This window comes from Moschus berezovskii, chromosome 26 (genome assembly GCF_049115385.1).
Source record: "Moschus berezovskii isolate FMDL1 chromosome 26, NW_MosBer_1.0, whole genome shotgun sequence".
NCBI lineage: Eukaryota > Metazoa > Chordata > Mammalia > Artiodactyla > Moschidae > Moschus > Moschus berezovskii.
Window position 1 is genome coordinate 15,482,455 of NC_142485.1, and position 17,380 is coordinate 15,499,834.

Sequence of the window (17,380 nt, forward strand, 5' to 3'; positions counted from 1 at the left end):
ACAGGTTTCTCAAGAGGCAGGTCAGGTGGTCTGGGATTGCCATCTCTTTCAGAATTTTCCACAGTTTATTGTGATCCACACAGTCAAAGGCTTTGGCATAGTCAATGAAGCAGAAATAGATGTTTTTCTGGAACTCTCTTGCTTTCTCCATGATCCAGCGGATGTTGGCAATTTGATCTCTGGTGCCTCTGCTTTTTCTAAAACCTGCTTGAACATCTGGAAGTTCACAGTTCACATATTGCTGAAGCCTGGCTTGGAGAATTTTGAGCATGACTTTACTAGCGTGTGAGATGAGTGCAATTGTGTGGTAGTTTGAGCATTCTTTGGCATTGCCTCTCTTTGGGATTGGAATGAAGACTGACTTTTTCCAGTCCTGTGGCCACTGCTGAGTTTTCCAAATTTGCTGGCATATTGAGTGCAGCACTTTCACAGCATCATCTTTCAAGATTTGAATTAGCTCAACTGGAATTCCATCACCTCCACTAGCTTTGTTCGTAGTGATGCTTTCTAAGGCCCACTTGACTTCACATTCCAAAATGTCTGGCTCTAGGTCAGTGATCACGTTATTGTGACTATCTTGGTCATGAAGATCTTTTTTGTACAGTTCTTCTGTGTATTCTTGCCACCTCTTCTTAATATCTTCTGCTTCTGTTAGGTCCACACCATTTCTGTCCTTTATCGAGCCCATCTTTGCATGAAATGTTCCCTTGGAATCTCTAAGTTTCTTGAAGAGATCTCTTGTTTTTCCTATTCTGTTGTTTTCCTCTATTTCTTTGCATTGATCGCTGAGAAAGGCTTTCTTATCTCTCCTTCCTATTCTTTGGAACTCTGCATTCAGATGCTTATATCTTTCCTTTCCTCCTTTGCTTTTCGCTTCTCTTCTTTTCACAGCTATTTGTAAGGCCTCCTCAGACAGCCATTTTGCTTTTTTGCATTTCTTTTCCATGGGGATGGTCTTGGTCCCTGTGTCCTGTACAATGTCACGAACCTCCGTCCAGATTTCATCAGAACTCTGGACAGAGGTTATAGGTTCACCTCCCCCCAAATAAAATAATGTCCCCAAAATAAATCTTCTAAGTTTTTGTAATAATATGTAATTAAACCTGTAAGACAATTGCATTCTCTGACATCTCATGCCAGTGGAGTTGCTATCCTGAAGACTGTCTCCAAATCATAGAACAAGTGAATAAGCATGGGGGAGTTTTTAAGGATAATTTTTATTTACTTTGTCTTAAGAGGCAAATTTCAAAATAAATAAGAAAGAAAAGGGCAAAGGTTTTGAAGGTCCAGTTAAGCATTTTTCTTTAACAAGGTTATTTTGGCATTACTAAATGGATCAGCCACAGAACTTTGAGCAGCCCTATTAGATTAATGATAGCATCAATGATACGAACAAGTACTATTTGTTAAGCACCTTTCCTCCTCAAGACTTTAATTCTGCTTGGGATAGAGGAAATGGAGATGGAAAGAAAGCCTAATCTAACCCTAGTCACTATATATTTTCTTTTCCTCCTTTTTGTATTTTTTTTAATTGCATGAGAAGGCATCTACAACAAAAAATAGCCTCCTCCAGACAGTACCACGAAAATCAATAATCAATCTTGCCAGAAGAAATTCAACAACATTTTCAGTGCTGTTACAGATTAGACAGACTGTATTGATAATAAAAAGCCATATGCCCAGTCTTTTATAGACTTTGAAAGGAAGTATCTTTATTATTGCATAAAGCTTCTTGACCTACTCACACCCCTCAGCCAAGAATAATCTCTCCCTCCACTGACTTCTGCAGAATTTTACATTTCTAGTATAAAGTGAGAATCTCTAGTTAAACGTGGAGGATTAAATACCTGAGGGCTTTTTCTCTGCTCTTTCCAGAAATCCCATTCGAATGAGAGTAAAGACACTCACAACACAAAGACCAGGGGATGGAGCCCTCAGGGTATAAAGAGGTGTCAACAATGAGTCATGCAGCGGGAGCTTCTAAAGGCTTATATATTGAGATACTGTGTGTGTGCTTAGTCGCTTCGGTCGTGTCCAACTCTGTGTGACCCCATGGACAGCAGCCCACCAGGCTCCCCCGTCCCTGGGATTCTCCAGGCAAGAACACTGGAGTGGGTTGCCATTTCCTTCTCCAATGCATGCATGCATGTGAAGTCACTTCATTTGTGCCCAACTCTGTGTGACCCTATAGACAGCAGCCCACCAGGCTCCTCTGTCCACAGGATTCTCTAGGCAAGAACACTGGAGTGGGTTGCCATTTCCTTCTAGGGTTGGCCGAAAAGTTCATTCAGGTTTTTCTGTAACAGCACATGAGAAATCCTAATTAACTTTTTGGCCAACCCAATAGATTTTAAGGAAGGCTACAGTGAGGCATGAGACAGAAAGCTAACACCACCTGAATATCCTTGTGGGGAATATTTAAATACTTGGTCCCTTTCCAGAAACTGGGGATTTATTTTGTGGAGGAATAGAATCAGAGAGTGCCCATATTTTAGCATACCTGGCACGGAGGAAAGGTGAGGAAGAGACATTCAGCTTGAAAGTTACTGTTTGATAATACACCTCAAACCTACTTAATTCCGCTTCACTGCAAAAATATCCCACTTTGGCCAAAATAGGCAGGAGTTTGGAGTAGTCATTCCTGGAAAAATTCAACATACCCAAAAACGACTTATAAATACTGACCTTTGGTGGTCCCTCAAAAAAAAAAAAAAGCAGAGCTGGGTCTCTACCCAATATTACTAGGGAGAGGCCCACTGATCCTAAAGACCTATCCACATATATGGAAAAGTAGAGGATTAGTGCAAGAGATCCATTCTTCTTGCATGTCAATCACTCTCTCATAGTCTGTTTTCCAAGAAACCAAATCTAGGGTACAATGATTCAAGAAACTTTTCAAGAAGATAATGATATTATTTTCGAGACTAAAATACTTTAAGTCAGAGTATAGTAAATGATAAGTTTCCTAAAATACATAAGCATGCAAATTTGGAAAGAGAAGGTCTTTGGAAAGACCTTTGAAAAAACAGAAATAAATCAGCATTAAAAAAAGCATCAAAATGTATAAAGACATTGGACTTCTCACCAACAACCCGCATATCTAAAAGACGATAAAGCAATTCCTTCAAAATTCTAAGTGTAGATGATTTTCAAACTGCAATTATAAATGCTGCCAAACGGTCAATTAAGTATGGGAGCAGAATAAAAAACTTCCAGGTATACAAGTTTGAAACAATATCTCCCTTCCTATTTTTTTCATGAAAATACTGGTGTGCGTGTGCTGTCAAAACAAGACAGTAAGTGATGACAAAGGAAGACACTGAACTCAGTAAAGGGGATGCAACCAAGGATGGGGTGAAGTCACAGGAGAAGGACTGTGTGTCAGGCTTTAGCATAAGTCCAACAGGGGCTTCCCCGATGGCTCAGTGGATTAAGAATTCACATGCAGTGCAGGAGATACAGGAGAGGCAGGTTGGGAAGATCCCCTGAAGGAGGAAATGGCAACCCACTCCAGTATTCTTGCCAGAAAAGCAGGTAGTAAAGCAGCCAGATGTGGACTGAAGACACTTTTCTTAATACTTGAAAGAAGGAAGAAAGGCAGAAAGAAAGGAAGATGCAAGGGAGGGGAGAGATAAAAAGACAGAACAGATTCTTGACGATGAAGGAGACATCTAAAAATTTGAACACAGAACAAGTGACAGTTAGACTAGCAGCATGGGACTGGCCTGGTAGTGAATACAGAACATTTTACTAAAGAGCAGAAAGGAGCTGGCTCTAGCCATGGAGCAAGATGGGTGGCAAAACCTGGTAAACAGGCAGGATTTATAAAGTTAAATTGCAAACTTCCCTCTTGGTTTGAGAAGTTATCTTCCTAATTCATTTTTATGTAGAAGTAAACATTTTCTTGGATGTGGACCATTTGTAAAGCCTCCACTGAATTTGTTAGAATATTACTTCTATTTTATGTTTTGGTTTCTTGGCCACAAGGCACATGGGATCTTAACTCCCTAACCAGGGATCGAACCTGCACCCCTTGCATTGGAAGGCAAAGCCTTAATCGTTGGACTGCCAGGGAGTCCCTGAAGGAAAATTTTTTAAAATTTGAACAGAGAACAAGTCAGAGTTAGATTAGCAGCATGGGGCTGGCCTGGTAGTGAGTACAGAACATTTTACTAAAGAGCAGAAAGGAGCTGGCTCTAGCAATGGAGCAAGATGTGTGGCAAAACCTGGTAAAACATTTTTCTCTTTTTGTAGAGAAATGTTGAAAACTGGAAAGACCATAGTATCCATCAAGTTGAGGAAAATATTAAACAGAATATACTTAAAAACAGTATATTAGAGAAAATGCAAGCTTCTCATATACATAGAACAGGGCATTTTAAAGCTATGGAATTAAAGCCATTCTCCAATAGTTGGTGTCAAATTAGTTTTTACCATTATGTTATTAGCCTAAGTATTCCAATTCATCTACAAAATGAAGGGATATCTTTCCCCAACTAACCTCAAGTCAATCTTCTTTGCATAAGTTGATTATACAACTGGAAGTGATTTAGCAGTGATCTCACCACAGCTTAAATCTATTCCAATATATGGCATGCATGAACATTAGAAGATTGACATATTCATTAAAATGAGGAGCATTAATTCCTTAATATTTATTTAAGTAGGAAAAAAAAAACTTTGTGGTACAAATGCAGATTAGTTCAAATAGGAAATTATGTCTAAAAAGGCAATGCATATTCTTTCTGAAGATATCAGACCAAGGATTCCGACTCAAACACCATTTATTTTCTTTGTCAGAAATTACAAAATGTGCATTCTTTAGCAGATACTAATTGCGCCGGTGGGATTTGCCCAGGCTACTCTCATGCGGGATGTGGTTAATTCTTACTACATCAGCACATCTATTCTTTCTCTGAGGCTTAACTAGAAAAGCATATAATAAACTTTATGGCCACCCTTACACAAAGGGAAGCTAAAAATACACGGGATGTTTCGTTTTGTTGAGATCTCTCAAGGACAGACTATGCTATTTAAACTGTGTGGGCAGGTGCCACATGGTTGAGAAAATAATTTAAACATACATGAAACAATTTAAATTTCAAAACAACAGAATGTCGTTTGGGGCAGTATATATTGACAGTCAGGGAACAAGAATGAACTCAATAAGTTATCAACTGTATGATAAATTCAAAACATTTAAAATGAGTTAGAGAAGGGAGAGACAAAGGCAAGTTCAGTTTCATGTTCTTGGTTTAATGACCCTTGTTAAGAAAACTCAAGAATAAATAAATAAATAAAATAAAATCCTACCACTAATGAAAAAAAAAAAAGAAAAGAAAACCCAAGGATGCTCTCTGATCACCAACTCCTGTCTGTTTCTCTGTTTCTCATAGAGCCTTCAACAATATTACTGACTGCATAGATTCACATCCCATTTTACACTTTTCAAAGAACTTTCATATGTGAACGATAGGTCAGGGCATGAATTGTTGTCACTACTGTCCAATATAGGAGCAAGACGTAGCAGCACAAGGTGACTGTATTAACACAAAAGCAAAGTGTAAGGCCTTCTAGAATCCAGCCATGACTTGACACGACTGCATCATGGTGGGTGGCCTAATGAAAGGGCATGAGAGCAACAGAGAAAGGAAGAAGGCAGCAGAGATGGTTTTGCAGCATCCAATTGTCAAACGGGCTCTTAAGACAATGGTTAAAAATCACTCTGAATAGATTATCCGGCATTTGCTTTGCTGAGTTAACAAGGAAGGGACAGGGGGAAAGGGCCATGTGGTTGGTTATTACGAGAGAGAGAGAGCTTCCCTTCTGGTCCAATAAAAGTGGCCTGTTTTAAATGCCATGCATTTTCCCTAGGCAGGTACCCATCTGCCTGGTGTGGAAAGGGAGCCCCTCACCCCCCACTGCATGTGTAAAATAAAAGGAAAAGCTGTAAACAAGAACGGTCAGTGGAGGTGTTAACAACTTGCTTGGGTTTATAGCAAAAATATGAAAAGCCAGTTGCCACTTAGGGAATAGTCCAACCGTATGGAGAAAAATATATTGTGGGTATATTTCACAGAGTAGTCACACACAAGTAGATTGCTCCCTCTAGACCAGACTTTTGTCCTAAGTCAAACTGTCAAATAATTTTCATTCATCCCCTTTGTCAGAGGAAATCAGCCAGACTCATAGGGGGAAGAGTTTCTTTGTCAATGAATAAAATCCCCATTCCAAGAGAGACATGCATTTTAGACAGTTTAGTCATTGTGGTGGGCCTCTGGGCATCTCTCCTGCCTTAAATTATCTGTGTATCCTTCCTGTTTCAATCCATTTGCTGCCAAACTGGGTAAATCCATAAAGAATGCAGATCCACTGGGAAGAATTCATTAGTTCTCTCTCAGGTAGCTTTATTCGATCAATGAACTCCAATGAGAGATGAAATGTATTTTTTTTCATTAGTGAAAGTCAAAGTCACTCAGCTGTGTCCGACTCTTTGCGACCCCATGGTCTATACAGTCCATGAAATTCTCTAAGCCAGAATACTGGAGTGGGTAGCCTTTCCCTTTTCCAGGGGATCTTCCAGTCAGGGATTGAACCCAGGTCTCCTGCATTGTGGACAGATTCTTTAGCAGCTGAGCCATAAGGGAAGCCCAAGAATACTGGAGTGGGTAGCCTATCCCTTCTTCAGCAGGTCTACCTGACCCAGGAATCGAACCGGGGTTCCCTGCATTGCAGGCGGATTCTTTACCAACCGAGCTATCAGGGAAGCCCATTAGTAAAAGTCATCAAATATGATTTGAATCCACATTCCATTCTCTCCATCTGTGTCTCTCTTCCTTCTCTGAAGATAGGTTCATCAGTACTGTTCTTCTAGAGTCTATTTATATATACATATATATATATGCATTAATGTTTGACACTTGTTTTTCTCTGACTTACTTCACTCTGTCTTACCAACTCTAGGTTCATCCACATCCCTACAGATTGAGGGAAGGAGAGGGTGGGATGAACTGACAAAGCAGCGTTGACATATGTACACGGTGCTGTTTGTGCTGTGCTCAGTCATTTCAATCGTGTCTGACTCTGAGACCCCATGGACTGCAGCCAACCAGGCTCCTCTGTCCATGAGATTATCCCAGCAAGAATATCAGAGTGGGTTGCCACTTCCTCCTCCAGGGGGTCTTCCCAACCCAGGGATTGAACCCAAGTCTCCTGAAGCTCCTGCATTAGCAGGCAGATTCTTTACCACTGATCCACCTGGGAAGCCCCATATATATACACTGCTGCTGCTGCTGCTAAGTCACTTCAGTCGTGTCCGACTGTGTGTGACCCCATAGACGGCAGCCCACCAGGCTCCCCCGTCCCTGGGATTCTCCAGGCAAGAACACTGGAGTGGGTTGCCATTTCCTTCTCCAGTGTGTGCAAGTGAAAAGTGAAGTCGCTCAGTCGTGTCCGACCCTTAGCGACCCCACGGACTGCAGCCCACCAGGCTCCTCCGTCCATGGGATTTTCTAGGCAAGAGTACTGGAGTGGCTTGCTGTTGCCTTCTCCGCATATACACTATCATGTGTAAAATAGCTAGCTCCTGGGAAGCCGCTGTATAGCACATGGAACACAGCTCAATGCTGTATAATGACCTGGTGCGGGGTGGGGAGTGGAGGCTGGGGAAGGAGGGAAGCTCAAGAGGGAGGGGATATAGCTATACTTATGGCTGATTCACTTCACTGTACAGCAGAAACTAACACAATATTGTAAAGCTATTACAGTCCAATTGTTAAAAATTAATTAAAAATAGGAAAAAAATAATGACTTGAAAGTGCACTGGGAACAAATATTCGTGGTAAGAGCTAGCGTGTTTATTAGTATTAGGTCACTTTCTGACCACAGCTAACCTTTCTAGGAGAAGGGAAAGCCTGGGAAACGCAAGGAAACAGCTGGAGGTGACAGAATCCACTCATTAGAATACACAGCATGTCATTTCAGCGCTGTTTGCCACACTCCACGGTGGTAATGCTTTTGCTTCCACTGAACAGATCCATCTCCAGAGCCCTCTTGGAACTGTCAATATAGTCATTATCAATTATGTAATGCAGGGGGGAGCAAAGATTAATAATTCAGGGCTAAGACATCACCATGATTTATAATCTTGCATGTAACTGTCTACAGCTAGCATTGGGAACCTGTCATTAAAAGGCATTAACTTGAGAAAATTAGAGTTCCGTATTGATCACCAAACACACATAGTTTACTGTGAAGTGATGCTTTAATTTACATTCCAAGCGAGGCTCGAGGCGAATATCATTTGCATAGGGAAGACCGCATCCTGAAGCCATCTGGTCCCACACTGTGACAGCAGCTGCAGGTAAGCATCCTCTCTAAATAAGTGCATTCTAGTGGCAGTGGGCAAAGATTGAACCCAACCCATTCATGCATATGGCATATTGCTAAGGCACAATTGCTAATCAAAGAGATAACATGTTGATTTGTCTCCAATATGCAGAACTTGAGCTAGTCAATGACTTGATGGATGATCTAAAGGGAATATTACTTCTCTACGTTTCTGATTTCAGGATAAGTGAACTGCCCCTATGCTCATTTATTGCCCCCACCTCTCTTGAAAGTTTCCTCCCTTCATACAATTAGAAGAAAGTTATTAACTTACTTTGCCCAATCTTTGGGTTTCTGCAAGTGAATATTAGAGGATTGTAACTGTGCAGGATTGCAACTCTCTCCCTGGGAGAATTGGATGTGAGACCACATTAACTCAAATAATCAGACTGTCAGCACCAACCTTTACAGAAAACATCTGAGAGACTTGAACTGAACTTCAGAGAAAGCAAAAGGTCCTTTTTTTTTGTCAAGCAAACACTGCCTAATAATAAAGATAAGCAAGAATCTCACAGCAAACTATTGGGTTAACAATAGTTTTCAAAACTTAGCTGCATAGTATAATTATCTGGGGGAATTTTACATAAAATACTGATGTCTGAGCCTCATCTGGAGATTCTGATTTAATTGGTCTGGGATGGAGAACCAGGCAGTGGAAATGTTTTTTAAGTTCCCTAAGTGACTCCAATGTGCAGGCAATTTTAAGAAGCACTGGTTATGGAGTATAAATGAGTATAAATGAGTAAATGAGTATAAATGAGTAAATTTAGGATAGAAAGAATGGAACACATTGAAATGGTTAAGATTTGGTATGAACATCAATGGATGGGGAAAATTGAGCAGCAACTGGAGAATTAGTATACAACACAGAAATATGGGTACCAAGTGTTGGCTTGTCCATCTTGGCTGGGCAGAAGAGTCTTAGAGGGGATGTCATGGTTTAAGAAATCTATAGCATGCCTGCTCTACATATACCGTATTTTGACACCCAACAGCTAAGATAGGTGGTGGACATGGCCTGAACTTGGTGAATATTAGACATGCCCTTCCTGACTATGAAATATAGGGAGGGGTAGAAGATAAATGTAGGATCAGAAAATTGGATTTTGCCATCTGGAGGTTAGAACTGGAAAAATCATGCCTCTAAAATATCTTTGAGAAGTTGGTGAATGTCTCATGTCTCATGCTTCACAGGGGCAGCTGAGGAAATCTTCACTGTGCCCCAGTCATCTTTTATCTGCATGCTCAGATCTGGATATAAACAAAAAAAAAGGAAACGATGATATTAGGAGAGCCTGTAGCCAGTTACAGTGCAATTCGATAAAGGGAGATTAAAAGACGGTTTTTAACGGCTTAAAACCTCAAAGATAAGCATCTGACAAAGAGCATTCAAGGCAAAGAACAATAGATTTGAGAAATAGCTTTGATAAGTTTTCGTGCTGAGAAAACAAGAAGAATAAAGACAGAAACCATCTATAAGGAGCCCAAAGCTTATGCATTATTAACAACTAAAGAGGAATACAAAATAACTAATCTTGACAAATAGAATGATGACAGCTTTGATGTTTCTGTGCCCATCAAGGATGAATGAAGAATGTGTATCTTCTACATACAAAGACATGTTTAAGTTTGGATAAAATTACATTATTCAAGGCATATTACTATCTCTAGATCTAAACGGAGTCTAGTTTAAATGTTACTAAACAATTCTAGGTAGATTTCAGGATGTCTCTGAGAACTATTTGTGGTTTAGGGGATAGTATTGTACAGATTTGTTCCCAAATATGGCCAGTCTGATGGAACCTGCTAAAAGGTAGAAATTTTCACTTCCCAACCCCATGAGGACTTTTAGCACTTGCTGAACCACTGGAAGCAAACAGCAAACTTTTTTTCACCTCCTCCTTTTGTGATAGTAATCTTGTGTTTTTTTAATCCAGAAGTCTGTGGAGCCTTATTATCTGGGGGAAAATGTAATGGAAGAAAAGACATGTCAACACGACCCCATCAAATAAATATTGGCCATCATTTCTTGCGATTCGATTAAAGAAATCTCAGGGCACCTCAAAGCAATTTATAGAAAAACACATTCCTATTTACCTGGGGAAAAGTGACTCAGATAACAACTCCCAGATTCTACTTTTACTGCCTTAAATTTGATTAATGGGGCATATTGCTTGGTATTAAGCTACATCAAGCTAGGTGTAATGAGAGGTGGTATTGACAGGGGCTTTGTGATTTTGGCTGGACCGTTCAGAGGAGAGCGCTTAACTGAAAGGAAATGTATTTGGTCTAAATTCCCTTCTAATCCCTTTCCTTAGATTCGGATGTTTATATTCTTAAGACCTACTTCCATTTTGTGGGTACTTCCATTTGTCTTCATTGTCAAACACCATTCTAAGTGGTCACCCATCCATCAATCCAAGGAGAGAAGAACTCCATCTGGATTCTATTATCATTTTGGACCACCAAGGAAGTTGCCCTCTTTTCTCTTGATTCTGTTCTTGCAAGGTACAAACACACACAAGTTTCTCAGACCTCAGAATAGATCTCAAACACACATACTTCCGCCACCTACTACTATCCTTGAAAGCGATGATCTGTAATCTCTTCCTCCCTTTTCATCAGTTCTCATTCATCCCATAGACCTTATGAACTCAGTCCACCTCCTTTACTCCATGGACCAAAAGAAGCAGATGAAGAGCACAAACTGAGCATTCAAACAGGAATCCTTAGACAAGCACGTCCCAATCTTGAGCTGTATGACCTTGGGAAAGATATTTAGCATTTCCAAACTTGAGTGTATCCATCCATAAAATAGCAACAATGATAATACCTGCCTCTCGCGGTATTAAAAGGGAATCAGTTCAGTTCAGTTTCAGTTCAGTCGCTCAGTCGTGTCCGACTCTGCGAATATTAAAAGAGACATTACCTACAGAGCATAGCACAGAACTTCACACAAGACAGGGGTAGGAGTATTAAGATATGACTTATACAGCGCAGGGAGCTCAGCTTGGTGATCTGTGATGACCTAGAGAGGGGAGGTTGGAGTGGGGTGGGAGGGAGTTCCAAGAGAGAGGGCTATACTTATACATCTAGTTGATCACCTCACTGTACAGCAGAAACGAACACAAAACATTGTAAAACCATTATATTCCAATTTTTTAAAGGACATGATTTAAATCATTATTTAAGTTACACCAGCAAAAGGCACTTGTTCGCAACTGATTTTCAAACCCAGTGGGATGTTTTCAAACATGGTCTTTTTATAACTTCCTTTTGATGTTTGATATTATTGAACACTCTTCTCATCTTGAAGTTTTCTACTGCCTTGACCTCCGTAACACCACTTTATCCTGATTCTCATTCTCTGTATCTCACTGTCATTCTTACTCATCACTATTCCTCCTTGGTACGCTGTGCTAAATCGTCTTCCTCTATTTCCTCTTCTTCTCTCAGAACACTTCTTTATTATCCTAGGCCTCCCTCTGGTCATTCACATGACCTTGATTGCCATCTATACAGTAAATATTTTAAAAAGTAACTTTCTACTGATGCTTGTTCTGTGAGCTCAAGATGCACTGAACACGTACTCAACTATTAGCAGGATTTTTTGACCTTCATGTCCTATAGAAACTTCCATGTCAGCACTGATAAACTGCTTTTCTTCCTTTGGTTCCTACCTCATTTTCCATTACCAAGATCTGTCTGATTTTTCAAGAAAAAGTATCAGCAATATCTTAGTCTGCTTGCCAAGCAGATCAAGGATAAATACCAAATCACTTGCCTTCAGTACACTTTGACTCAGGTTACTGAAATTAGCAACTTACAGCATGTTCTTTAGCCATGTAAGTAATAGCTTAATATTATTACCCTTCAATAGTAATCAATTTGTTGTCATTGTTTAGTCACTAAGTAGTGTTCAACTCTTGCAACCCCTGGACTATAGCTCACCAGGCTCCTCTGTCCATGGGATTTCCCAGGGAAGAACACTGGAGTGGATTGCCATTTCCTCCTACAGGGGATCTTCCTGATCTAGGGATCGAACCCATGTCTCCTGAATTGACAGGAAGATTTTTTACCACTGAGCCACGAGGGAAGCCCAGTAATCCGACAGAGAATGAGATGGCTGGATGGCATCACCGACTCTGTGGACATGAGTTTGAGTGTACTCCGGGAGTTGGTGATGGACAGGGAGGCCTGGCGTGCTGTGATTCATGGGGTCGCGGAGAGTCGGACATGACTGAGTGACTGAACTGAACTGAACTGACTGAAATCAAGTATGAGAAGGTAAAAAAGGTCACAGAACTGTGGCTTATTAGTTTTTAAGTTTTCCTACCACCTAGATCTCAAGATAGTAATTGAATTTGTTTTCCCATCTAAGAAGCCCCAAATTCTTGGATTACAAATCCTTGCCAACCACTATGTTGACTGAGATGGTTGACATTTGTTTATGAGCTGGATAGGAGAATTGTGGCACTAGTGCAGTGGGAGGCTGATGAAGAAAAGGAGTGGAAGAGAGAAAAGAAGAAAAAGCCTTTTCAACTTCATGTGTCAACTTGACTAGATTGTGGCAGCCAGTCAAACACCAATTTAGATGCTGCTGTGAGAGTATTTTTTAGATGTGATTAACATCCCTGGTGAGCTGGGATGGTGGCTCAGATGGTCAAGAATCCACCTGCAATGGGAGAGACCTGGGTTCGATTCCTGAGTTTGGAAGATCCCCTGGAGAAAGAATGGCAACCCACTCCAGTATTCTTGTCTGGAGAATTCCATGGACAGAGGAGCCTGGAAGGCTACAGTCCATGTGGTTGCAGAGTCAGACACAACTGAGCGACTTTCATTTTCAATATTTAAATTGGGCTTCTCTTATAGCTCAGTGGTAAAAAATCCAACTGCCAATACAGGAGATGCAGAAGACACAGATTTGATCCCTGGGTCAGAAAGATACTTTACAGGAGGAAATGGCAACCCTCTCCAGTGTTCTTGCCTGGAGATTGCTATGGTTAGAGGAGCCTAGTGGGTTGCGGTCCATGGGGTTGCAAAACAATCAGAAACAACTTAATGACTAAACAACAACAGCAATTTAAATCCGTAGTTTGCAATACTCAAGCTACAATAACAACTCTTCCCTGGATCTAGAGCTTGCTAACCTGCCCCAGAGATCTCAGATATGTGAGCCCCTACAATAGTGTGAGCCAACACTTTAAATAAATCAGTTTCTCTCTTTGTCTCATTGGTAATGTTTCCCTGGGGAATCCTGATCTTTGCATACCCAATATTTTTGGCTCTATTATTAGAAACATATCTTTAGCACCCTGCCAGCTTAACTTCTCTTCTGCACATTTGTATTATTTACTTTTACATAAATAGATTTCTTGGATGCAATTGATAAACTACTCTATTTTTAGAAATGGTGTCAGCATGTTCTTCAGTCTTAAGAAGAAAAGGCAACTCTCCTCTTTTCTCTCCTCCTCTCACTTCCTTTCATCTGCTTCCCAGGGCACTAGCTCTGCCACTCTCCTATCCAGCTCATCAACAGATGTCAACCATCTCAGTCAACGTAGTGGTTGGCAAGGATTTGTAATCCAAGAATTTGGGGCTTCTTAGATCAGAAAACAAATTCAATTACTATCTTGAGATCCAGGTGGTGAAAACTTAAAAACTAATAAATCACAGTTCTGTGGTTCTTTTTTCTTCTCATACTTCTACCTGAATATTATGTCCTAAATTGATTAATTTGCCATCTATCATTGTTCTCAAGTTATAAATTGAGGACAGCAAAAGCTTTACATGTTGCCAGCTCCTCAGCTTCTCAGAAACAAAGGACACAAATCTTATTTGAAGAGAACTCTCTAAGGGATTAATTAACTCAGCAACGACATTTACAGCACTGGGTAAAATTTGGCTGATGGACTGAAGGTTGGGTTCATTCCTTATGTGCCTCTGGCTACAAAACTGCAGTTAATCTTGGATATTAAGCAAGTATTTAGGATGTAAAAAGAAGACAAAAGTGTTTTGTTTGTTCATTTGTTTTACCAACCAAAAGTTCAACTTCTGTTTCTTCTCCTTTCTGAATAAAAAGGTAGTATCTAAGAAGAGCTTTAAAAGAACTGGGTTAGTGTTCCTGTTAAGTTTGGTGCCTTGAGATGGTATTCATTGATTCTACTCACACTTGCTGAGTTGCCAAACTTTTAATGCACACATATGCTTCTGGACTTCTAGTTTCTGGCTTCTGAGGATTACAGCATTTTGCTAGTTTAGCCAGCCTTCTATCTTGGACAAGGCTGTATGACTATTTACTCAAGTAACCTATCTCAAGGGTTATAAATATTTCCCCCAATTTCCTGCCATATCCTCTGCATGTCTGGATTGTAGAAATTAATATTCAGAAGGAAGTAGAAGAAATTTTCATATAAAAAAGGTAAATAAATGATATCACCCTTATGTCTAGTGAGAGAAATGAAAATTTGGTCTCAAAGAGGCCATCTCTTCTTTTCCTTTTCTCTATGTGTTATTTTTCAAAGACGGTACCTTTAGTTAGTCATTATATGATAATGGTAAACATTTTATTTTACCTCCCTATCTATTTCCTTCTTTCAATAAAATTTTTGATGATCAATATAATATCAATGAAAAAATATAAAAATAAAATAAAACCTTAACGTTTCTGAAAAGCCCTATGATTGAGTGGAATGTCCATCTCTCCTGCATAGATTGGTATAGAGTCTTGTTTTAGACAAAAGTTTCATTTATTTTTACTGGAGACATATCTCTCTAATTTAAAATATGTAATATGCATGATATCTGTGCAAATAACATGTGTAATTTAAAGGAAACATAAAACAAGTAAATCCATGGAACTCCTTTAAAAATATACTTGGGATGATTTTAGAAGTGGTTTAGTCTAAAGCCAGAAGAATGGAGGAGATAACCTTTTAATCTACCCTCCTTATTCTAGAATTATAAGACAGAAGAAAATATATTCTGACCATAAAAACAGCATTTTTTTGAGTAGAATACTTGCCAAAGGGAAGAAAGACATGTCCTGATGTTGTTGCAGTAAAATATCATGTTTTTCTTTCACTTTAAAATCCTAAAGTATATTGCATTAAAATGATGCTTTAATTATTCATTAGATATCATAAACTTAAGATTTCAATAATTAACTGCTCTGGCAAGTGGAGAGAAGAATTCAGTGGGTTTATCTCCGCCCTTTAAAATATCTAATTGTTATTGCTGTCTTCCACATCTACTTCAGAATGTCCCAGTGACTAGAAAACATCAGGAATTATTTAAGAACTGAGTTTTAAGATGAAGATTTCTTCTTTCCTTTAAATCGCCCCTTGAAGGCCATCAAGGGTTGCGTTTCTATTCAATCTCTGAATCTCTCTGCATCTCTCTATATGTCTCTCTGAATCCCTCTCTCTTTCCCTCCCTCTGTCCTTCCATCTCTAACCCTCTTTCTCTCTCCCCACAGGGTATAAAGAGATTCCGAAAATTCAAGACAGATTAAATAGCATGATGGGATAGGAGGGTAAATTGGGAGCTTGGGATTGACATATACACACTACTATATACAAAATAGGTAACTAATAAGAACCTATTGTTAGTGGATCACAATAAACTGTGGAACATTCTGAAAGAGATGGGAATCCCAGACCACCTGACCTGCCTCTTGAGAAACCTGTATGCAGGTCAGGAAGCAACAGTTAGAACTGGATATGCAACAACAGACTGGTTCCAAATAGGAAAAGGTGTACGTCAAGGTTGTATATTGTCACCTTGCTTATTTAACTTATATGCAGAGTACATCATGAGGAATGCTGGGCTGGAAGAAGCACAAGCTGGAATCAAGATTGCTGGGAGAAATATCAATAACCTCAGATATGCAGATGACACCACCCTTATGGCAGAAAGTGAAGAGGAACTCAAAAGCCTCTTGATGAAAGTGAAAGAGGAGAGTGAAAAGGTTGGCTTGAAGCTCAACATTCAGAAAACAAAGATCATGGCATCTGGTCCCATCACTTCATGGGAAATAGATGGGAAAACAGTGGAAACAGTGTCAGACTTTATTTTTTTGGGCTCCAAAATCACTGCAGATGCTGATTGCAGCCATGAAATTAAAAGACACTTGCTCCTTGGAAGGAAAGTTATGACCAACCTTGATAGTATCTTAAAAAGCAGAGACATTACTTTGCCAACCAAGGTCCGTCTAGTCAAGGCAATGGTTTTTCCCGTGATCATGTATGGATGTGAGAGTTGGACTGTGAAGAAAGCTGATAGCCGAAGAATCGATGCTTTTGAACTGTGGTGTTGGAGAAGACTCTTGAGAGTCCCTTGGACTGCAAGGAGATCCAACCAGTCCATTCTAAAGGAGATCAATCCTGGATGTTCATTGGAGGGACTGATGCTAAAGCTGAAACTCCAATACTTTGGCCACCTCATGCGACGAGTTGACTCACTGGAAAAGACTCTGATGCTGGGAAAGGTTAGGGGCGGGAGGAGAAGGGGACGACGGAGAATGAGATGGCTGGATGGCATCACCGACTCTGTGGACATGAGTTTGAGTGAACTCTGGGAGTTGGTGATGGACAGGGAGGCCTCGCGTGCTGTGGTTCATGGGGTCGCGGAGAGTCGGACACGACTGAGTGACTGAACTGAACTGAACTGAACCGAATTGTTAGCACAGGAAACTCTACTCAATACCCTGTAATGACCTACATGGGAAAGGAATCTTAGAAAGAGGGGATATATGTCTTAGTATAACTCATTCACTTTGCTATACACCCGAAACTTGCACAAGATTATAAATCAACTATACTCCAATAAAAATTAAATAAAAAAATAAATAGTATGATAATACAAAATACTAGTAAAAAAATGGGTATGTTTTCCTTATAAATTGTTTTGCAGTTGATCCTGGTTGGTTATCTATCTTAAATATAGCAGTGGGTACATGGCAATCCCCAAATCCCAATCCTAATAGTTTAAT